A 23788-nucleotide genomic window follows, 5' to 3' on the forward strand; every position below is an offset into this window, starting at 1 on the left:
CATGGCGTAACATTTATGAGAACTTAATCTCTTTTTATGACCAAATACTATTCCATGTTTTTTAATCCATGCGTCTGTTGACGGACATTTGGGTTTTTTTTACACTTTTTTGCTATTTTGAATAGTGCTGCTTGAACATTGGTGTAAAAATACCTGTTTGCGTCCCTACTTTCAAGCCTTTTGTGTATCTACTTGTTGTTAGGTATCATTGAGGTAATTTTAGAGCCATAGTGACACCACCTGACAGAGTAGAACTGTACCATAGAGTGGTCTTTGCTGTAATTTTAACAAAAGCAAATCATGTCGTCTTTGCCACAGAGGCGCTGGGGTGGGTTTAAAATGTCAACTTTCTTTTTTTAATTCCATAATTTTATTTTTTTGTTGTAGAGAATATACACAGCAAAACATACACCAATTCAACCTTTTCTACATGTACCGGTTACTGACATTGATTAGGTTCTTGGAGTCACGCAACCATTCTCACTGAACTTTTCTGACCGTGGGTTTAAGGGACATGTAGGTCAATTGGCATAACAAAATGTATTAAGAAAAGAGTCTGCATTCCACTTTGGTGAGAGGCATCTGGGGTCTTCAACGCTTGCAAACGGCCATCTAAGATGCATCCGTTGGTCTGAACCCACATGGTGAGAAGCAGAATGCAGACCACCAAAGACTCAAGAGAAATATAAGCCCAAGAAACAGGGCCACATAAACCAGAGACTCCATCAGCCTGAGACTCAAAGAACTAGGTGGTGCCCGGCTGCTGGTGATCCCTGCCCTGAGAGAACACAACAGAGAATCCCTGATGGAGCAGGAGAATAGTGGGATGCAGATTTTAAATTCTCATAAAAAGACCAGGCTTAATGGTCTGCCTGAGACCGAGCGACCCTGACGGCCATGGTCCCAAGACCCTTTGATAGCCCAAGATTGGAACCATTCCCGAAACCAACTCTACAGACAGGGATTGGCCTGGACTATAAGACAATGATGCTGCTGAGGACTGAACTTCATGGCTCAAGGAGACACATAGGATTATGTGGGCAACTCCTGTGTGGTGGCGAGATGAGAAGGAAGAGGCGGACAGGAGCTTGTTGAATGCACACGGGGAATGCAGGGTGGAGAGGAGGAATGTGCTGTTCTCACTAAGGGGAGAGCAGCTGGGACTGCATAGCGAGTTCTGTAGAGCTTTTTGTATGAGAGACTGACTTGAATTGTAAACTTTCACCTAAACCACAATAAATTAAGGAAAACTTTGAGCTACCTTCTCACCCTAACATTATTGGCACATAACAACAACACCAACAACACAAAAATCAGTGCTGGAGAGGTTGCGGGGATGTCATGGGTTGAATTATGTCCCCCCGGAAATATTAACTTGGTTAAGTCATGATTCCCAGTATTCTGTGGTTGTCCTCCATTTTGTGATTGTAGTTTTATGTTAAAGAGGATTAGCGTGGGATGTAACACCCTTACCAGGTCACCTCCCTGATCCAATGAAAAGGGAGTTTCCCTGGGGTGTGGCATGCACCACCTTTCATGAGAGATAAAAGGAGAAAGAAGTGAGCAGAGACACACGGGAACCTCATACCGCTAAGCAGTGCCGGGAGCAGAGCGTGTCCTTTGGACCCAGGGTCCCTGCTCAGAGAGGCTTCCAAAGCTGGGATAGATTGAGGAGAAGGCTGACAGTAAAAGCCTTTCCCTGGAGCCGACGTCTCAAATTTGGGCTTTTAGCCTACTTTACTGTGAAGAAATAAATTTCTCTTTGTTAAAGCCATGCACTTGTGGTATCTCTGTTATAGCAGCACTAGATGACTAAGACAAGGGACAGTGGAACTCTTACGCACTGCTGGTGAGAATGTAAAGGGGTACAACCATTTTGGAAGACGATTTTTGGTGCTGCCGTGAAAAGCTAGAAATAGAAATACCATAGGAATCAGCAATGCCTCTCCCAGGAATATACCCTAGAGAAATAAGAGCCATTACACACATAGACATACCCATACCCATGTTCACTGAAGCATTATCTACACGAGCAAAGAGATGGAAACAACCTAAGTGCCCATCGACAGGTGAATGGATGTCTTAGTCATCTAGTGCTGCTATAACAGAAATGCCACAAGTGGATGGTTTTAACACAGAAAAATTTTATTCTCTCACAGTCCAGAAGTCTAGAAGTCTGAATTCAAGGCAGTGTCCTCTCCAAGGGAAGACTTTCTGTCTGTGTTGGCTCTGGAGGAAGTTCCTTGTCATCAGTCTTCCCTTGGTCTGGGAGCATCCCAGTGCAGGAACCTCAGGTCCATAGGACACAAACTGCTGGTGGGGCTGCTTTCTTGGCGGTATGAAGTCCCCATGTCTCTCTGATGGTTTCTGTCTTTTATATCTCAGAAGAGATCGCCTTAAGACACTACCTAGGCTTGTAGACCTCATCAATATAACTGCCGCTATTTCAGCTTCATACATCATAGTGGTAGGATTTACAACACCTAGAGAAATCAGAAGACAAAATGGTAGACAATCATACAAGGGAATGATGACCTATCGAAATTGAGAGACATTTTGGGGGGGATGCAATTCAACCCACGACAATGGGTAAACAACCTATGGTACCTGAACACAACGGAATACTATGCAAATATAATGAAGAATGATGAATCTGCGAAACATGTCACAATACGGATGAGTTGGGAGGGCATTTTAATGAGTGAAATGGGTCAATCACAAAAGGACGAATACTTTACGAGACCACTATTACAAAAACTCATAGGAAGTTTTCAACACAGAAACGATCTTTGAAGGTTACAAGGAAAGGGCGAGGAAGGAGAGAAAAACACTAGTGAATAGTTAAGCGGTAGCTTTGATGAAGGCTAAGGCACTACGCAATACTGGGGAAGTCAGCAGAGCTTGATCAAGCCAAGGTCATGGAAACTTCATAGACAAATCCAAATTCCCGGAGGGACCGAATATCTGGACTGAGTGCTGGGGACCATTGACTCATTAACATCTAGCTCAATTGGCATAACATACTTTATAAGGAAAATGTTCTGCATCCTACTTTGTTGAGTAGCATCTGGGGTCTTAAAAGCTCGTGAGCGGCCACCTAAGATACTCCACTTTTCTCACCTTGTTTGGAGCAAGGAATAATGAAGAAGACCACAGACACAAGGTAAAGATTAGTTCAAAGCATTAATGAACAACTACCACAGCCTCCACCAGACAGTCCAGCACAACCAGATGGTGCCCGCTATCAACACCGACTGCTCTGACAGGGATCACAATTGAGGATCCCAGACAGAGCTGGAGGAAAAAGTAGAACAAAATCCAAACTGACAAGAGAAGACCAGACTTACTGGTCTGACAGAGACTGAGAAACCCCGAGAGTATGGCCCCCAGACAGCCGTTTAACTCAGTACTGAAGTCACTCCTGAGGTTCACTCTTCAGCCAAAGATTAGAAAGGCACATTAAAAAAACAACAACAAAAAAAAAAAAAGGAAGTGAATTGCAGAAAGTACGAATCTAGGAAAATTGGAAGTCTCCATCCCTGCTACTCTTTTAACACAAGTCCAGTCCCTAATCCTATTTCCCAAGATTCCCAGATGGGACAAGGATGTAGTCTCCATTTATTTCCTTATAGCCTTTTTAAATGTTTTCTTTCTGTTTTGGAGACACTCCCCCTACACCAGTGATTCTCAACTGGGGACCATTTTCCACCTCAGGATATCTGGCAATATCTGGAGACACTGCGAGGGAGGCACGTGCTGATAAAGTCTAGTGTTTTAGAGGCCAAGTTGCCTGCCGAACATCCTACATGCATCCTGGGCTATGGAGCCCTGGTGGAAGCCGTTCCACGTGGACAAAAACTGGCCTAACAGTATGGGACAAAATCCAGGGACACATCAAAACTTCCCTTTTACATAACAATAGCCAACATCTACTTGGAACTTCACGTGGTATTTCTTGTGCTGGTGATTTACCATATTAGCTCATTTAATCCTCATATCAGCCACATGTGGCACATGTTGTCATAGCCTCTCTTTCACAGATGAGGAAACTGAGGTACAGGGAAGGTAAGCATATTTCTCAAAACCACCTTCTATTCAGGTGGCATCAAGATTTTCAAGCCAGGAAAGGAAAACCTAAGAATTCACACTATTAACTGCACTGTTTCCTCACCCGTGGACACGTGTCCAGCACAGGACATTGGCGATGTCTCTGGCAGGAAGACTCACTGTAGAGAAACGTCTGCAGGGCTCCCTTTATGCCTTTGTTCACCAAGTTGTAGATGAAGGGCTTTGTCATGGAAGCGACCACCGTGTACAGAACGGCAAAGACCCCTGCACAAGTGATGTGGATGTAGAACACACAGACATAAGCAGGCAGACTTCGTAGAATAAGGAGACAATCGAGAGGTGAGACCCACAGGAGAAAATGCTTTATACTTCCCGTTACAGATCGAATTTGTATCCCCCCAAAGGATGTGTTATAAACCTTAATCCCTATACTTGTGGATATAGTCGTATTTGGGAGTGGGGTTTCTCGGTTATGTTCATGAGGCAATATCAGTGTAAGGTATGTCTTAAGTCAATCTGTTTCGAGATGTAAAAAAATTGTGTCTCCCAAAAGTGTTTTCATAAATCCTGACCAGTATATCTGTGCTTATATTCCCATTTGGGAATGGGCTGCCTTTTTTTTTGCTAATGAGACAGGATTAGTGCTGGCTGTGTCTTGAGTCAATGTGTTTTGAGATATAAAAGAGACCAAACAAGTAAGCCAGAGAAACTGAGATGGAGGAAGAGTGTTGACAAGCCACATGAAGAACGCTCAGAAGCAGCTCAGAAGAGATAAGGACCTTCTCTGAATTTTACTTATTTTGTTGTTGTTGAGAATATACATAGCAAAACATACACCAATTCAACAGTTTCTACATGTACCATTTAGTGACATTGATTCTTCAAGTTGTGTAACCATTCTCATCCTCCTTTTCTGCGTTCTTCTTCCCCCTTTAACATAAATTCATTGCTCCCTAAGTTTCCTATCTAATCTTCCCTGCTGCTGTTGTCAATTTGATCCCACATAGATAGTTCTTTAAAGGGTAGTACGCTCAAGGCATGCATTTGTTAGTAGTTAAGTTAAATTATTGTTCAGTTTTAAGAAGTCTTCAGGGGATATTTTTGGTTTAAGCTTTAATGTTTATCTCAGAGCAATAGTTTCAGGGGTTCATTCAACCTTTATGGATTCAAGAAGACGGAGTCCGTGAGAATTTGAAATTCTTATCTGTATTTTATCCCTTTTTAGGAGGATTCTTCTATAGAGTCTTTGATCAAAATGTTCATTAATGGTAGTTGGGTACCATCCAGTTCTTCTGGTCTCATGGTACTTGAAGCAGTTTTTCATGGAGACAATTACGTACACTTCCCTTATTTTCCTTATATTCCTGACTCACGTTTTTCCTCTGTTGCTCCAGGTGAATACAGACCAACTGCTATGCCTTTCATGGCCCCTTGTATGTGTTTAAGCCACCAGTCACTACACAACAAACTAGAAAGTATCAGTACTAAGCATGTTATTAGGCCAATTAATCAGAATATGCCATGAAAACATGATCCTAAACGCCCAACCCAAGAAATCAAATCTGATGAGATTTCAGCAGATTCAGCATCCCTTTTTTGATTGTTGTAAATATGTCTCACAAACCATTTCCTTCTTCATCATTTTTTATTTTTATTGTGCTTTAAGTAACAGTTTACAAATCAGATAAGTCGCTCATACAAAAATTTATATAACCTTGCTATGCTGAGATGTTGACGGCCTATGAATCTGCATTCTACCCCTCACCCACCTGGATAAGAGACTAGGCTGGATGTGGGGTCTTCACATCTCTAAAATCCCAAATTCCAAGAATCGCCAAGACGTGAGGGTGGGTGGGCATGTCCAAGTCAGACAAGTCCTTGGATAGAACTGTTGATCCGCTGGGAGTTAAAAACTAACAGGTAAAAGAAGGCATGTGCAACACAGAGGTTTAGGCAGAGAATTCTCCTTTCTTCCATCTACAACAGCTCATCAACTGTTTTCCTTATCATGTGAGTTGGCTCTCGAATCATGAAAAGATACACATTCTGTAGTTTGCCACCTCTCATTTTCAGTTAAATAACCAACTTGTTTATGACAGGAAGCCTCTAAATTGTAGTTTTGGTGGAGTAGAATTTGACCCACGGATATCTAAATGTGTTTATTTTCACCTTTTCGTAATGAAAAAGGAGCCCTGTTAGCACAGTGGCTAAGTGTTCAACTGTTAAGGGAAGATAGGTGTTTGAAACCCACCAGCTGCTCTGCGGAAGGAAGACGTGGCAGTCTGCTTCTGTAAAAATTACAGCCCTGGAAACCCTATGGGACAATCCTATTCTCTCCTGTAGAGTCCTTATGAGTTGTAATCCACTCGACATCAACAGGTCAGTAATCCACATCTCTGTGCCATGATAGACACGTAATCTAACAATGTGGATACTTCTTTGATTTTATTTCCCCTCTGTGTAAGAGCTTTCAAAATAGAAGCGTTTGGTGTATCTGAAAAGGTTAGCTCGAGCTTAGGCCTTGTGACTCCATTTTGTTATTTCCGCTTTTACATGAGAACAGTTAATTTTCGTACAGGCTTAATCTGGTATCTAAAGAAATGTTTCTCTTTGTAACCAAGCTAAGAAAGAATGTTGTCAGTTGTTCCCCAGGGTCCCTTGATACAAACAGTGTACCTAACCTGTACATTCTTAGAAAAAATTGTCTTGCAAACCTGTGCAGAGAAGGTCCTTAACCAGGTGAAGACTGATGACAACGTCATTCCCCAAGAGCCAAAAGAGAGAAAGCCTTCCCTCGGAGATGGCACCCTCAATTTGGACCTGCAGTATTCTAGACAGTGAGAGAACAAATTTCTGTTTATTAAAGCCATCCACTTGTGGTATTCCTGTTATAGCAGCACTAGGTAACTAAGAATTTGGCAGTAGGAGTGGGGTGCTGCTTTGACAGATACCTAATATGTGGAAGCTGTTTTTCAACTGGGAATGGATAGAGGCTGGACAAGTTTTAAAGTGCCTAAGAGTAGAAGCGTAGATTGCCTTGAAGAGAGTGTTGGTGGAATTCTGGACATCAAAGACAATTGTGGTGAGGACTCAGAAGAAAGTGAAAAGAGCTGTTAAAGCCATCCACTTGGGGTATTTCGGATATAACAGCACTAGATGAGTAAGACAACAGGTGAGCCTGGGGCTCCCTCTACTGGGACACTGGTTTGGGGTTCATGTTCCAAAACGCTATAAGCTGACTTTAGTAGAATTTCGGAATTTCAGTGATCACTTTGGGAAAATGAGTTCCCATTTGCATTGTCTATTTTCCTCTGTGGGACACTTCTTTTGGTGATCAGGTTTTGTCAGAGGGTCTGATATACCTCCATGTGAGACTCTGGCAAGTTAATCAGTTTTATCTAAAACCTGTGTTTTTGTTGAATTGACTTGATCTTACCAATGAATTGCTGTATACCTTTTAAGAAACTGGAATCCCCATTTGTTTTCTCTTATGTTGTTTAAGGGTAGAAGTTTGACTTGTGAGCTGCCCTCACAGACCATTAAATTTTTGATGTTCCTCTGTCCTCTTTTCTTCTCAAGCTTGAGTCTGATCTACTAACTGTAATCATAGTAATCTTTTAGTCCACTCAGTCCTATGTAGTTACTTTCGGTTCTACATAATCCTGGATCAGCAGCAGTCTGTAGCCCATCAACTTCTACACGAGAGTTCTGGAAATCTTCATTCAGCCTAGTGTATTCCATCTTCAAAATATCACACCCTTTTCATACGTCCAATGTAGTCCATCTTTTGTTGGACTATTTTGATCAAGCATTTTCAGTGAGGCAGCAAAATAAAAACTTATATGCAAATGACAAAACTTTAAAAGGTCATGATTAACTTATAATAATTCCTAAACATGAAAGATCTGATGGGAATTGATTACAAAAGTAATGCAAAGTCAAATGAAGTCAATTTAAAAGAATTAGGAAAAAAATTCTGAACAATAACTAACCTTATCTTCAAAGAACTTTGGATATAACACATAGTAATCTTGAGATTTAATACTATATAGTCAGGATACCATATTTTTACAGAAACAATGTGTACCTTCTACTTTTGTTTTGCAACCGTGCCTTTTCCCATGAAGTATTTTGCTAAGTGCCGTATGCTAGTTTTTATTACAGCAACATGAAAAAAATTGGCACAGCGACACTTATGAAAATGCCTTGCGGGGGGAAAGTGCAGTTGGCAAAGAAAAACGGAAGGCCCTCGTTATTTCCGTAAAAATACAGGATACCCCAAGTATAACAAGATCATCAAGTTTTTGGAGCCCTGGTGGCACAGTTGTTATCAGCTCTGCTTCTAAACCAAAGGTTAGTTGGTTCAAATCCACCAGCCACTCCTTGGAAACCCTATGGGGTAGTTCTACTCAAAATTGACTACACAGTAATAGGTTTGGTTTTGGTGTTTTGGATTAAGTCTCTAAACATCTGAATAGTAATTAAAAAAAAAAAAACCTCCATAGGTAAATGATGGGAATTCCCCATTAAAGACATTGCCTCAGGTGATGCTAAATTCAAAAGAAATAATGACTAATTAAAAAATAAAATTATGACAGTATCATGTGCTTGTTGTCTAGTATCAGGCACGCTGACACATAAATTTTTAACCCAAAGAAAATTTGACACTTCTGATTTGACAACACATTTCATGTAACTCATAACACATTCAATAAATCTTTTAAACACTCTTTGTTATATATCTTTTGTTGAATCTAAAAATTTTTTTCTAAAGTTTTTGTTTTTGTTGGGAATATGGACAGCAAACCATACACCAATGCAACAGTTTCCATGTGTACAATTTAGTAACAGATGATATTCTTCAAGGTGTGCAACCATTCTCATCATCCCTTTCTAAGCTGTCCTTCCCCTATTAACATAAATTCACTGACTCCTGAGATTCTTGTCAAATCTTTGGAGTTGTTCCTGTCACTATGATACCTTACAGTTATTAAAAGTTTATAATGCTCAATGCAGACATTTTTCAGTAGTTAAGCTAAACATCGTTTGGTTTTAAGAAGACTTCAGGGAATTCTTACGGGTTTAAGGTTTAAAGATTATCTCAGGGGAAGAGTTTCAGGGGTTTATCCAACATTCATGGCTCCAAGAAGTCTGGAGTTCGTGAGTTTTTTTTAAATTCTGTCCTCCATTTTCCCCCTTTTCATCAGGATTCTTTTATGAAATCCTTGATCACAATGTTCAGTAATTGTAGCCAGGCACAATCCAGTTCTTCTCATGACATGGCAAAGAAGGCAGTTCTTCATGGAGACAATTAGCCACGTATTCCATATCTTCCTCCTATTCTTGACTCTCCTTCTGTTGCTCCAGGGGAAGAGAGTCCACCTGTGTATCTTGGATGGCAGCTTGTAAGCTTTTAAGACACCTGGCACTACACAACAAACTAGAAGGTAGAACAGAAGCACCAAACGTGTCATTAGGCCAATTAACTGGGATGTCCCATGAAACCATGGTCATAAACCTCCAAATCTCATGAGATTTAAGCAGCCTCAGCAAGAACTTTTGTTGTTGTTGTTGTTAGTGTTGTGAATATATTACACAAATTTTGCTAATTCAACATTTTACAGGTTCCAACTTACCGGTAGTTATTAGAATAATCGGCCATGCAACACTGCCCTTAATCAATGTGGTATTTCTATCACCTTTAACCTCCATCTCATTTTTGTTTTCCTTTCCCTCTCACCTCAATAACCAGTAATGAAATTTCTTCTCCACACATTTGCTTTTCTTGTCTTTTTACGGAGCCCTGGTATCGGAGTGGTTAAGCACTCGACTGCTAATTGAAAGGTTTGCGGTTTGAACTCACCAGTCACTCCACAGGAGAAAGATGTAACGGTCTGCTTCCGTAAATATTACAGCTTTAGAGCCCTATAGGGCAGTTCTATTCTGTCCTATAGGATTGCCCATGAGTCAGAATCGACTGGATGGCGGTGGATTTGGGTTTGCATTTTTACATCAGTCAAGTCGTACAGTATTTGTCCTTCTGCGATTGACTTATTTCACTCAGCAGAATGTCTTCCAGCTCCATCCGTATTGTAGCATGTGTACTGATAGTTCGTTTCTTCTACATTTTGTTTATCCGTTCAAATGTAGATGGGCATTTATGTTGTTTCTACTTTTTGGCTATTGTGAAGAGAGCTGCAATGAACATGGATGTACAAGTCTCTGAGCCTCTGCTTGCAAGTCTTTTGGTTATGTAAGTAGGAGTGGAGTTGCTTGGTCACATGGAAGTTCTATTTTTAGTTTTTGAGGAACCACTACAGTTTTGCTGGAGGGCTTTACCATTTTGCATTCCGACTAGCAATAGGTGTTTCCAATTTCCCTACATACTAACTTGTTTTTTTTTCCTGATTCTTTTAATTTGGCTATCCTAGTGGAAGTGAAATAGTATGTCTATGGTTTTGATTTGCCCCTCTGTAATTGCTACTAAAGAGCATCCTCCTATTGAGTTTCTTAGAGCTATTTTTTACAGAAACTTTTACCCATGGAAGCAGCAGTCAAGAAATCAAATGATGAATTGGGCAAAACTATTGCAAAAGACCAGTTTAAACTGTTAAAAGCAGAAATATCACTTTGAGAAATAAGGTGCACCTGACCCAACCAATAGTATTTTCAATCACCTCATATGCATACAAAAGCTGGAAATGAATAAGGAAAACTCCAGAACTGATGCCTTTGAATTGCCGTGTTGTTGAAGAATATTGAGTATACTGTGGACTGCCAGAAAAAAGAAGGAATCTGTCTTGGAAGAAGTACAACCAGAATGCTACTTAGAAGCGAGAATGGCGAGAATTCGTCTGACGTACTTTGGCTATTATCAGGCGGGAAAAGTCCCTGGAGAAGGACATCATGCTTGTTAAAGTAGACGAAAGAGAGGAAGACCTTAAATGAGGTGGATTGACACAGTGGCTGCAATGATGGGATCAAGAATAGCAATGGTTGTGAAGATGGTGCAGGACCGGACAGTGTTTGGTTCTGTCGTACGTATGGTGACTATGAGTTGGAACCTACCTGATTGTGCCTAAGATCAGCTGTGATTTTGTATGCTTATTTTTTTCCTACTCGTGGGTGGTCTGTTAGGCAAATAAATTGCAAATATGCAATGCTCAATGCTTCCTTGGTTTGAATGCTACCTGGCCATATCACCTGCTTTCCTTGATAAATTCATGAATATTTTCATTGCTATTTTGTTTTACTTTTTCCCATATATCCAATGAATAAGATGAATCACTAGTTTCCGTGCTCCTGTTGGAGTCCTGCTGCTTCTCCTGCCCACCGGAAGCGGAAGTGTGCCTCCTTGGTCGGCGTCCGACCGGCTCCTCCGGTGTGTGGCAGCAACTGCTTCCTGGAGGCCTGTGTGTGTCGGTGCGTGGACAGGTGAGGTGGTGGGAGCCGCCCAGACCTGTGCTGCTAAGGAAACGCGGAGGCATGCAGGGTCCCGGGCCTCCTGGGGTCTCGGGTCGCTCCCGGCGTCTGAATGGCGCGTCCTCACGTGTTGTGGAGACACAGGTGCGCGGTTACCTTGAGCTGCTCCTCAGCCCTCAGTCACTGCTGGCCCCTGCGTATATTTACCGTTTACTGAGCTGTTTCTGGAGGGCTGGGCACGGGGTCGAGGACTTCGTCTAAGGGACCTTCTCTGAGCCTCCAAACACCACTGCCAGGGAGCGACGATTTGTAACGTTTTACAGAAGTCTAATAATCTCGGACAAATTTAATACCTCGCGCGTAGACAAATACCTACTAAGTAGCAGTGTCTGAACTCAAATGCAAAACTGTTGTTACTTCAAGGGGCATAGTGATCAGAGTCTCCCTGCCTGAAACGGCTCCTCTTTCTTTTCTGTGCTTCATCAGGCAGGACTTTTGTTGAGTATTAGTGGTCCTGGGGAAATGAAGATTGTGGCGAGGATTATAACCTCCTCCTTTAATGGGTATATGTATTTAGGACTGATGAACAATCAACAAACATGACTTGGAAATAGTATGTACATTTAGGAGCATGTTTATCCCAGTTTCAGGAGGAAAACATTGAATACAGGTAGCTTTCGAGGAATTTCTTGGGCGTTAAGGCAGAAATTTTCATGACGATTGTGTGAGAAACCATACAGCCAGTCGTAGTTGGTGCGATATCAAATGTGATGTTGCTGAACAGTCTTAATGCAGGCGACGAACGATTTATAGAGATGACACACCGTGGGTGTGTAGTCTGTGCTAGATTGGGTACTGAGAATTGAACTGTAACCTAATCACTGGGGTTCTAGTCCTGTCTTATTAGCTGATTGAAATAAGATGGACACTGATTGCAAGGGTAACAGAAAGTGGCAAGTTTACTGTCTGCCTATACGAGGAGCACCTGGGGTCTAGTGACCTTATGGCCACGTGCTCGCTGACTAGGGGAGCTGGGGAGCTTTTTTGTTTCCAGTGGCCTCAGGGGTTGGGTTTGGTACCTGGAGTCTTCTGCCTTTAGCCCTCCCCTGCCTATATTGGGGTGGGGAAAGGGTCAGGTGAAGGATGTGATCTCAATCTGTGCATGCTTCAAGGCATGACTAGGGCTAGTCAATGGACCCAGCCAGTACCTGCTGCGACTTCCTGCTCAAAACAAGCTTGTGGTTAGCAAGACAAAGGGGGTAGGGGGGAGGGATGTTGCCTGGGGTTTCCACTATGGCTGACAGCCTGTTTCAGAACCACAGTTTCTGCTGCCAAAGAAGCACAGTCCTTAAAAGGTCGACGGCTTCTTGGAGCACAAACCCTGCGTATTCCTAGAGTCAGAGCGGCGAAAATTAGGAATGAAGGGAAGGTGGGAGGCCCTTGTAACGCCACTAACCCATATACTTCAGATATTAGAGGGTCAGCGACACTGCAGTGTTGAAAAGTTCCCTCATCTTGTATAAGAATTATTTTACACAGTGAAAGAGTGAAGTAGGGCGGCCCTGGGTGGCGGAAAAGGTTCAGATTATTAGCGGAAAGGTTGGTGGATTGAACTCACCCAGATGAGCCTTGAAAGACAGGCCTGTCTATCTGCTCCTGAAAGGTCACAGCGCTGAAAACCCTATGGAGCAAATTTCAAGTGTCTGTATTTCAGTGTCCTGTTGGAGAAATTATTGAGAGTGCCAGTGCTTAATCTTTTTTAAAGTTGCTATGAATTATAGTTCCTGTTTTGTGTGTACATATATATTTAATTATTATTATGGAAGAAGTCTTTTTTTCACATATTAACCAGGTGATCTAGATCTAATTACCTTAAAAAACCAATTCTTTACACACTGCAGTTCTTGAAATGTGATTTTATTTCTTTAGGTTAGTACAGCCTGAGGTTGGTGTGAAATCTTAGAAATACCAGTTTTCCTCTCAATATCCTCACACCATCTAAAGCTCCCTCCTTTCACTTATACATTCCAACCAAGAAATTAAATTTCTTTCTTCTTAATAGTGTCATTTCATGGTACCTGTGTGTGTGTGTGTGTGTGTGTGTGTGTGTGTGGTAATATATATATAACAAGTCTTCTTCCCTTTTCAACCATTTTTACATGGCCAATTCAACGTTAATTGCTTTCACCATGTTGTGCAACTATCACCTCTATCAATTTCCAAGATTTTCCATCACCATTATAAGAAAGTCAGTGTCGCTTAAGCATTAACTCCCGTCCTCTCTCCCAGCTCCCCCAGTAACGATTTGGTCTCTATATACTTGCCTATTACACATACTTAAGGGGGACTGTACAAGATTTATACTTTTGTCTCTGACTTGTTTAAATTAGCATAGTGTTTTCAAGGTTCATCCATGGCGTAACATTTATGAGAAGTTAATCTCTTTTTATGGCCGAATAATATTCTATTTTTTTAATCCATGCCTCTGTTGATGGACATTTGGTTTTTTTTTTTTACACTTTTTTGCTATTTTGAATAGTGGTGTTTGAACATTGGTGTAAAAATAGCTGTTTGCATCCCTACTTTCAAGCCTTCTGTGTATCTACTTGTTAGGTATCATTGAGGTAATTTTAGACTCATGGTGAGACCACGTGACAGAGTAGAGCTCTAGTGTAGGGTTTTTTTCCTGTAATTTTAACGAAAGCAAATGATGGCGTCTTTGCCACAGAGGCGCTGGGGTGGGTGAAAATTGCCAACTTTTTTTCTTTAATTACATAATTTTATACTTTTGTTGTGGAGAATATACACAGCAAAACATACACCAATTCAACATTTTCTACAGGTACCGTTTACTGACATTGATTATGTTCTTCCAGTCACACAACCATTCTCACTGAACTTTTCTCAGTTGTTCTCCCCTTAACATAAACTCAGTGCTCCCTAGGGTTCCTGTCAGCTCTTCTGAGTTGCTGTTGTCAGTTTGATCCCACATAGACAGTTTTCTAAAGAGCAGAGTGCTCAAGGCTCATTGTTTACTACTTAAGCTAAACTATTGTTCGATTTTAAGAAGACTCTAACGGATATTTTTGGTTTAAGGTTTAAAGATGATCGCAGGGCAATAGCTTCAGGGGTTCATCCAACCTTCATGGCTCCAGGAAGCCTGGAGTCCATAAGAATTTGAAATTCTGTTGTGCATTTTCCCTCTTTAGATCAGGATTCTGCTATAGAATTTTCGATGAAGATATTCCGTAATGGCAGCCAGGCACTCTCCTGTTCTTCTACTCTCATGGCCAATGAGGCAGCTGTTCATGGAGGCAGTTACCACACATTCCTTATCCTCCTCCTTTTCCTGACTCAACTTTTTCCTCGGTTGTTCCAGGTGAATACAGACCAACTTTTGTGCCTTGGATGGCAGCTTGTAAGACCCCAGGCACCACACAGTGAACTAGGAGGTTAAATCACTCAATACGTTATTAGGCCAGTTAACTGCGATGTCCCATGAAAGCGTAACCTCAACCTCCAAAGCAAGGAACCACGTCCCATGAGGTATATGATTGTTCATCAGCAGCCTCAACATCTGCTCTTTTTGTTGTTATTCGTACCGTCAGTCTTTTGGTTAGCAAGCGGGTACTTAACCATTTGCACCATCTGCGCTCCTATAAATGGAAATTTCTGGGTCATAGGCTATTTGTATGTTTAACATTTTGAAAAACAGGCACACTTTTCCACAGAGGCTGAACCATTTTACAACCCACCGGCAATTTCTTCATATTCTCCCCAACTCTTGTTGTTTCTGATAGTAGCCATCCCCCTAGGGATGAGGTGGTGTGTCTTGTGGTTTGGGTTTGCATTTCCCTAATGACAAGGGCATTCATCATCTTTTCATGTGTTTATTGACCATTTGCTTATCATCTTTGGTGAAATGTCTCCTTCAGTTTTTTGCCCGATTTTAGAATTGTTGCTGACACTTAGGAGGTCTTTCTCTGTCCTGGATACTAAACCCTTATGGCATGTATGATTCCCAAATGCAGTGAAACCTGCGAAAGCTGGAACCTCTAAGGTGGAAACCTGTCAGAGTAGGAAAACTCAAATATTTTCCATTAAAGAAGTGACCAAAAAATGGCAAGGCTGCGCTGTGTAAAAGGCGGAAAAATTGCAAGACCCAGAAAAAGAAGGCAATCCTGTCAAATTCCAGCTCTCACAGATTTCAGTGTATTTTCTCCCATTCTGTAGATTGTCTCTTCCCTTTGTTGAGAGTCTTCATTGATCTGTTTTGTCTTTTATTCCTTGAGCTTTTTGCTATTGTAGCTCAGAATCCATTGTTGAAAGCTAGTGTGTGGAGAAAATAAACGTGCTTTTTTTTTTAAACTGTAAAAATATTGTATGAGTCAAAAACTTTAAAACTGCGTACAATAAAACCAATCATTAAACACAACTCTTAAACTCAACATAGTGTTGAATAATGTGGTGCCTTCTATTTTCCTTCTCTAGACATAGATATTCTAGAAGTACTCCCATTCTGGATGGGACTTTCCTTTGGAGACATGACTGTTGTCATATTACTTCATGTCAAATTCAAGCCTTCATTCAAAACTACTGAATTTTCCTAGGTGAGAATCTAAGAAATGCTCCTCAGATACCATGACAATATCAGTTTTTTTTTTTTTCAGCCAAGAAAGCTTTTTAATTTTATTTGGTTCTTTTCCCTCTCTCTCTCTCTCTCACACACACACACACGGTAGTCATTTAATTTCTTCTTGAACAAAACAGGTTAAACCACATGAAGTTCCATGTTGGCGTTTTTCAAAGTTACCAAAAAGGCAGGTTCACATGCTTCCTCCAAATACGCCTGGGTGTTTACAAAGATCTAAAGAATTCACTGTAACGTGTACAACTATAAGCAGTGGTTCAGTTAAAGTAAGGGATGTCTTCACTCAGGAGAAGTCTTCACAGAGCTTTGAAAGTCAAGCAGAAAAAAAGAAGCTTTTCATCCAGAAGTTGACTGTAATTATCAGCCCCTGGTCTGCATCAAGCTCGTCTAGTCCCTTAGTACAGAAACCAAATGTCTGCTGTCAGACGTTAGAATCTGTGCCAGGAACCATTAATTATTTGCTAAAGGCCCCATCCATGCCAACACTCTGCTCTTCCTCTCCTTTAGCTTGCAGCTTCAGAAGTGGGAATGCAGCCTGTTTCAGAGGACACAGTGTGATTGTTCGTGGCCAGCAGAAGACGGCCCACAGGATGAGATTCAGGCTCTTGGGTACCAATGGACTCAGACACCAAGTCCTTCCCATAGCCCACCTGGAACACTAAGGACTGTAATGCTCTGAAACCTAACGTGTCCAAGACAGAGCTTTTAAAATCTCACCTGAACAAATCTACTTCTCACCTGGCTTTCCCAGCCGGTAAGCTGCACCAGCCTTCATTCATTCACTGCATTCAGGGAAACAGTCCAAGCTACCGTGAGAGGGGAGCTCCCTTAGGAAGGCAGCTCTGAACTTTCTTCTCCTATTTCTCTTTTCAGAGGAAGGTACAGTCTCCACCCAGCAGCAAGAGGCAGATATCAACAATGTAAACCAAGCCAACTCTCAATCACATCCAGAAAAAATCCACATATTTTACCCTCTCTGGCAAGACCCTCCACATCTGACTTAAATTTAGAACACCCTCATATTTCATAGGCTCTTGACATCTTTTTAGAAAAAACCTTTTCAGACATGTCAACATTTTCCCTGCCTTTCAGCCTTCGCACCAAGTATTTCTGCTGATTAGAAGAAAACTTTTAAACTCTAGGAACTCAATAATTCCTATAATTCTTGTCTCACTTCAAATGTCACCTCTGCAGAAAGTGTCCCTCCTGTCCCCTCAGTTATTCCCACTCATTTCTATGTTTAAGTGTCATTGAGGTTTTCAGAATGAGGTAAATCCAATTGAGGTTGACATTAACCTTCATCATGCAAGTAAAAACAAACAGTGCAATGTTCCATTTCCCTATGTGACAGACTTTTAGCAAGCCCAAAACTGTGAAGCTCTGCATTGTGCTGATGGCAGCTTTCATGCCCTCTCTGCCCTGTTGGTTGCTTAAGGGTCTGGTGAGTCCACTTGAGCTGTGATGCCCACTAGCCAGGTGCTGCTATTTCAATTAAAAGTAATTAAAACTAAAAGTAGAGTTCCTTCATTCCACTAGTCATATATTCTGTGGTGAATAGGCACATAGGGCTAGTGACTACCATATTGGGCTGTACAGAAACAGAACATGTCTATCTTCACATAAAGTACTCTTGGATAGTGCTGCTGAAGACTATATATAACAGGTAATAATCTGTGTGTGTCCTCAATGATCAGTGTCACAGGCCAGAAGGAACAAGAAGACAAAATACAGAGTGTCTGCCCATAGATTTATAGTCTAGCTTGGGAGACAGTTTTAAAGAGATAATGAAAAACTAAGGATATGTGTTATCTGTATTAAAAAGACCTAACCCGAGAGTGAGGTTCAACTGCTTGAAAAGGGAAATTATTTCAGTGAAGATTCAGAAAATTGTTTTTTTTTAGCTTCATGCAGTGTTGTGTAGAGCTGATACCATTTTGTATGGGTGGGGCTAGAAAGAGTATTTCAGTTGGGAAAAATAAATGTGTAAATCCCTGAGGCAGCAGAGAACCCAGTATTATCCACTCATTGATGGAAGACAGAGATGATTAAAGCAGAGAAAACAACAAGTGAGTGGTGAGGTTTGTGTGAGCTGGATTGGAACAGGTCGTTTAGAACCGTGCTGAAAACTCTGGGCTTTTGGAAGGCCCATGGACAGCCACTGATGGGCACTGAGCATTTCCTATGCCGCAGATAGATTCTGGAAGTGACAACGATGATTGAATGATGTCAGGCAGGAGCTTGTTATGAACAAATTAGGGAAGACTGTGAGGAGGCCTAGACGTGGAGATTGATTCTGAATCAGGAAGATAGCCAGTGATATAATAGAGGTATGGATGGATGAAAGGGCATCCCTTCATAGACTGCTCATTCCTGTACATCACTGAATGCTTCTCACCTTTGAATGTCAATGTGCATAACCCCCGGATCTGGTTGAAATGCAAATTTCGATTGAGAAATTCTGGGATGGGACTTGAGATTTCCACATAGTGAACAAGCTCCTGATTTATGCTGGGAATACTAATCGAGAAATAATGATGTGAATTAAAATTACAGAGCTGTATTACAGAAAATAAAAAAAAAAGAAGGATAACGTGTAGAGGGGAGACACTCGTGTAAAGATCTTGCAATAGAGAATTCATTGACAGTGAGACCAAGAAATGAAATAGGACTCAAGTTGGAAAGGGCGCAGGGAGAAAAGAAATAGGAAGTGAGGCACGAGACGGGTCCTTCGTGAAAGCATAAAGATTTTCTGATTTATTTGTTGATCTATTTAATACCAGAAAGAGAAAGTGTTCAGGAATCCCCCCAGATTTCTCAAAATCTTAGTGAGTGGTGTTCTCATGGTTTGAAAATGAAGGGGGAAAAAATACCAGAAAAGTCAAGGGGCAGAAAGAAATGTTAGTTAATTCCAAAGGAACAGAAAAATACTGATCAGATATTAGTGTCATAAATAAGATGAAAAAGTTTTAGAAAAGCACAGTGAAAGGTTTTTTACAGCACATAACTTAAAAATAAATGAACCATGATGAGTTCATTGTCAATATATGAAAAGTATGTTCTTTCTTAAAAATTCATCCATGTAAATGTCAGATACCACTGAGATTTGATACTAGGAACAAAGATACATAGGTAAGCCCACAACTTGAACATTGGATCCCTAAGTCCCTGGAGGAAATCAGGTTCAAGTTTGGCAGCCTGGCCAGGCCTGGTTGCTCCTCATGCTGTGGGAGAGGTAAATTCCTCCAACTGTGATCTTGTTGCAGAAAGTAGAAGCCTGGGGAGCTGCCTGAAGAATGCAGGTGTGTGCTGTGGGGGCTGGAGCCTGTTCTGCCTTTAGTGTAAAGGCTCTCAGGGTGGAGCATTGCCCTGAACCTGGGAGGAGGCCAAAGGCCTGTCACTCCCTGCTTCCTCAACACTGTTTCCTCTACATCCTTCTTCTATTTCAGGTCTCAGGTGTGGTGCAGGGAGAACTAGTCCAGTCCAGGCAGCTGGGGACCTCAGGCGACCATCTGGCACATCCATGAATCACAAGGAAGGATTTCAATTGCTGTCACTGGCGTGTGGACCAAACATTATTCATCTGCCTCCAGACTGCCCAGGCCTCTGCTTCCAGTCCTGTCCCTCTTCCTGGAAGTGGCTTCTTGGGGTCAGAGACGTCATTCCATAGACTCCCAGAAGCTGGAGAAGAAAATGGTGAGTTCTATGCAGAACTGGGTTATCCTTAGCATTATGTGGGTGAGGCTGGATCTGAATTGTTGGGGAAGCAGCCGTGTGCTGCGGGACTGTGGTTTCAGTGAAGAAAACAGTGACAGAGGAGGCTGAGGAACTGAGCCCTAGGAGGCACCCTAATACCTTGCTCCACTGTCTCTGGGCCCTTCATCCCTACATACGTGGCATTTGAAGATTTGAATACCTGGTGTTACCTTCCTTATGTGACTCTCAGAGGTAGCATCACGCGGTGTTAATATCCCCACCCTACCCCCCGGTTCTTGGTGTTCTGTGTTGAATAACAGAGTCTTCTTCCTGAATCTGAAGACAGAGGAGCTCTGGCTGTGGAGGCTGAGCTCCAGCCCTCTAGAGCCATCCTTGTCCCATGTCTCTGAACAGTGTTCTTGAGTCCCCCTAGGCACTGGAGCACTTTGAATCTTAAAAGGATTGAGAGGTATCATACCAGTTTCCTCCACTGCTCAAAAGTGTAAAATTACTCAGCATTTCACTAAGATTAAAAGCCAGATTCTTTTCAGTTGCCAACGAGTTCCCCCGAACATGATAAGCCCACTGACCCCAATCACCCGTCCAGATTCCTAATCCGGTTTTTTATCTGCATTGCATTGTGCTCCAGCCTCGCGGGCCTTTGGCTCTTCCTAAGACATCCAAGACGCCTTCACACCTTCTGACCTGTGCTCTGGCTGTTTCCTCCTTCTAGAACAGTTTCTTCTCAGAGACCTGGATTCTTTTATAGAACACATTGCCACATGACAGTTATATATACATGTTTATATATTTAAATTTACTGTCCCCACTCAAAGAATTTACTATCCATATTCATCTGGGTGTTTGTTTTGTTCACTGCAGTATCTGCTTTGCCAATGTGCGGTAGCCTCTGTGTCAGGAGGATCTGAATCAATTTTAATGAATGAATGTGGCCACAGTTAACGGTCTGGAGGAAAGAAGTCTTGTCTGAGACACACGGCTTTGCCAGGAGAAGTATGTCCTGGTTGTATGAATTGAATAGAATGTTTACCTTTTTCTCCTCTTCCTAGTATCCTCCACTACTTTAGATCATCGACTGGGTTTGGGACATTTTTTTTTCATGGTGTTATTGGACGGTAAGAGCAAAAATAACAACAAAAGTGTATGCATATGGACAGAAATGGAGTTGTCAGGAATTTAGACTTCAAAGAGAAATTGACCTGCATTGTGATCCTGGCTCAGCAGAGTTCCATGTCGGAAACACTGAGGATGTGATTAAATGATCTTCTCTAACTTTACTCAGCTATGACCTGTCTGAAATAATATCTGCTTAGAAGAGTCATGAAAGAAAAATCACAGTTGCTCAGTACATAGAACATTTCATCATTATTCTGTAATAAATATCAGGGTTTTTGGTGAGTTCAAAATATATAAGCTCGCCCACTGCAGTGGAGGAGACCTTTGGATTTGGGCTCTGGTTCAAAGTTGTTGTGACCCCATCATACCAGGACGGATTAGAGATGTCATAGGCTGCTCACGTCACCATTTCCCTGACAAGAGGAGTCTTCTTTCTCTAAAATTACTCTGTTTTAGCACTCAGGGTGTCTTTTAGCAGCCTTTTCTCTCCTCTTGACACGAGGAACCCAACGGATTGCTGCTGTTTCAAAAAGGTCACTCTTACAGACCAGGGGATTCCAGTGGTCAGGGTTCAGGTAGTCATGGTTAGGTGCCTTCCAGGGACTGCGAATGTGACAGAATTCTGAAGCACAGCCCCTAGAGGGCTGGTGTGTAAGTCTATTTCCTAGGCTCCATGGGCAATTTAACCGGTAAGCCATCTGCATTTCAGCTTATTTATAAAATTAATTTTTTTGTGGTAGAATTTATACCTAACAAAATGTTTGTCAATTCAACAGTGTTTACAAGTATAGTTTGGTGACACTGATTACGTTCATCATGTTTTACAGTCATCCCAACCAAAAACCAAACCAAGTGCCATCAACTTGATTCCGACTCATAGCGACCGTATAGGACAGAGTAGAACTGCCCCATAGACTTTCCAAAGAGCACCTGGTGGATTTGAACTGCCGAGCCTTTGGTTAGCAGCCGTGGCACTTAACCACTATGCCACCAGGGTTTCCAGATGGAAAGAGTAACCTTTTCTCACTGAGCAAACACAAGGGTGTGCTGTTGTTGTTTCTGCAGATGTTTTTCTCCTTGTCATCTTCTAACATTAGACTGTGTTTGTGGACCTGTCACATTCCCACCTTGGGCCTTGGTGCTCTCTGTTGAATGAGAGTCTCCTGACCTGAATCAGCCACATGCTCATATCCAAGAGTTGAGGAAAATATGACCAGCTCAGTGTTTGGGTTGCCAGTGTGTTGATAATTGGCCCCTGGTCCTCCCATGGCTGTGAGAAACAAAAGCAAAACTGCCCTTCTGCAGTGTTTACCAGTTACTATACATCATCCTGTCTTCACCCTGTGCTTTATGTTTTGTTGAGTGTGTTCTGGTAGGGCTTACGGAAGGAGTGGTAATTGTTTGTTCACAAGGAAGTGAAGTTCTGAGTGAGAGCATTTCTCTAATGTCTGCTATGTTTTCTAACCATTCCAGACTGTAAAGAGAGAGGAGAATACGACTGCAATTGGTCACAGTCGAGCTGTAGAGAGATAATTTCAGTGCTGGACGTCTGTGAGACAGAAAGCAATCAGTGAGGAATTGAATGTAGCTAGTGAAGGGACGAGGCTGATGGCCTTACCCTAGACTAGACCTTGATAGTACACAGAACCTTGTGCCAAATCCCTAAGAATCCTCTGTTCCCCAGGACTGTCAGCCTCACCCTTCATTCTTGTACACACTGAAGTCCATGGTACCTCGCTGATACAGAATGTGTCAATGTTTTAGGACTCAGTGGTTGTTGAGGATGTGGCTGTGGTCTTTACCCCGGAAGAGTGGGCTTTGCTGGATCTTACTCAGAGGAAACTCTACAGAGATGTGATGATCGAAACCTTCAGAAACCTGGCCTCAGTAGGTAAGACCAGATTCCTTTTTTTTTTTTTCGTTTTTCTGTTATTCCTTTAGTGAACAAAACTATTTTACTCATTAAGTTTACTCCAGAATTAGGGCTGAGGAATGAGAATAAATCATTAAATAAAGGAGGCATGGTCCTTTGGCCCATAGAGCTCATGTATCTTGGCTTTCCGTGAACACAAAGCAGTATGTATTATACTTAGCTTTCATTTCTCTTGTGATTAAAAGCCTTGAGGCTCTTTAAGTGTTGTAAATGTAAGCACTGGCTTTAGGGGTCACTTTGGGGCACTGAGAGTATTGTATTTGGGGACCGCGTAGAGTATTACTGTGTTGATTACAAGTTTGACATGATTATTTTGCTGCAAATCAACCCACACCGGTCTATCTTCAGAGACCCTGAAGAGCAAAGTATTGGCTCAATGTCAAGGAACTCGTCATTACTCTTCACTGTCTTCCCTCATGATAAGTGTTTCTTCATGAGCACCATGTCAGCTCTACACATTTGTTTTCCCAGAGACACAACTTCACAGAAACCTGAGCTTCCTTTTCTGACTTTAGCAATCCTTTCACAGCTGTCGTTATGCGGATCCTTTTCCTCTTTTAATGTTACGTGTATATCGTGTTCAGTATATTCCTACTTAGCTCTAACTACACTTGTTCATGTCTCCGTCACTGTCAAAGTTCATAGAAGTATGTCCTAGTGCACTGCTTCTAAACCATTGCTAAAGTGCTGAAACAGTGAAATGTGGCTACGTCTTTATTAAGAGTCGTCTTTTTTCCCCAAATAATTTCTTTCCATTTGTTTCATATTGCGAACCTCTACTTGAATTATTGGGTCAGACTTTGGAAACCTTAAGGATGGAGAAAAGTTACCCAGCAAAGATATAATGGTGGGATACATAAAAAATAACACCTGGTCCTCCATGT

The 23788-nt window shown here is 41.8% G+C and overlaps 1 protein-coding gene across 10 annotated transcripts in view; it reads left to right on the forward strand.

Annotated features, from left to right (window-relative positions):
• The window catches only part of LOC126069370 (zinc finger protein 208-like), a 464532-nt gene that overhangs the window by 362344 nt on the left and 78400 nt on the right, over positions 1 to 23788 (forward strand). The window lies entirely within an intron of this gene.

Source organism: Elephas maximus, chromosome X (assembly GCF_024166365.1).
Source record: "Elephas maximus indicus isolate mEleMax1 chromosome X, mEleMax1 primary haplotype, whole genome shotgun sequence".
NCBI classification, from domain to species: domain Eukaryota; kingdom Metazoa; phylum Chordata; class Mammalia; order Proboscidea; family Elephantidae; genus Elephas; species Elephas maximus.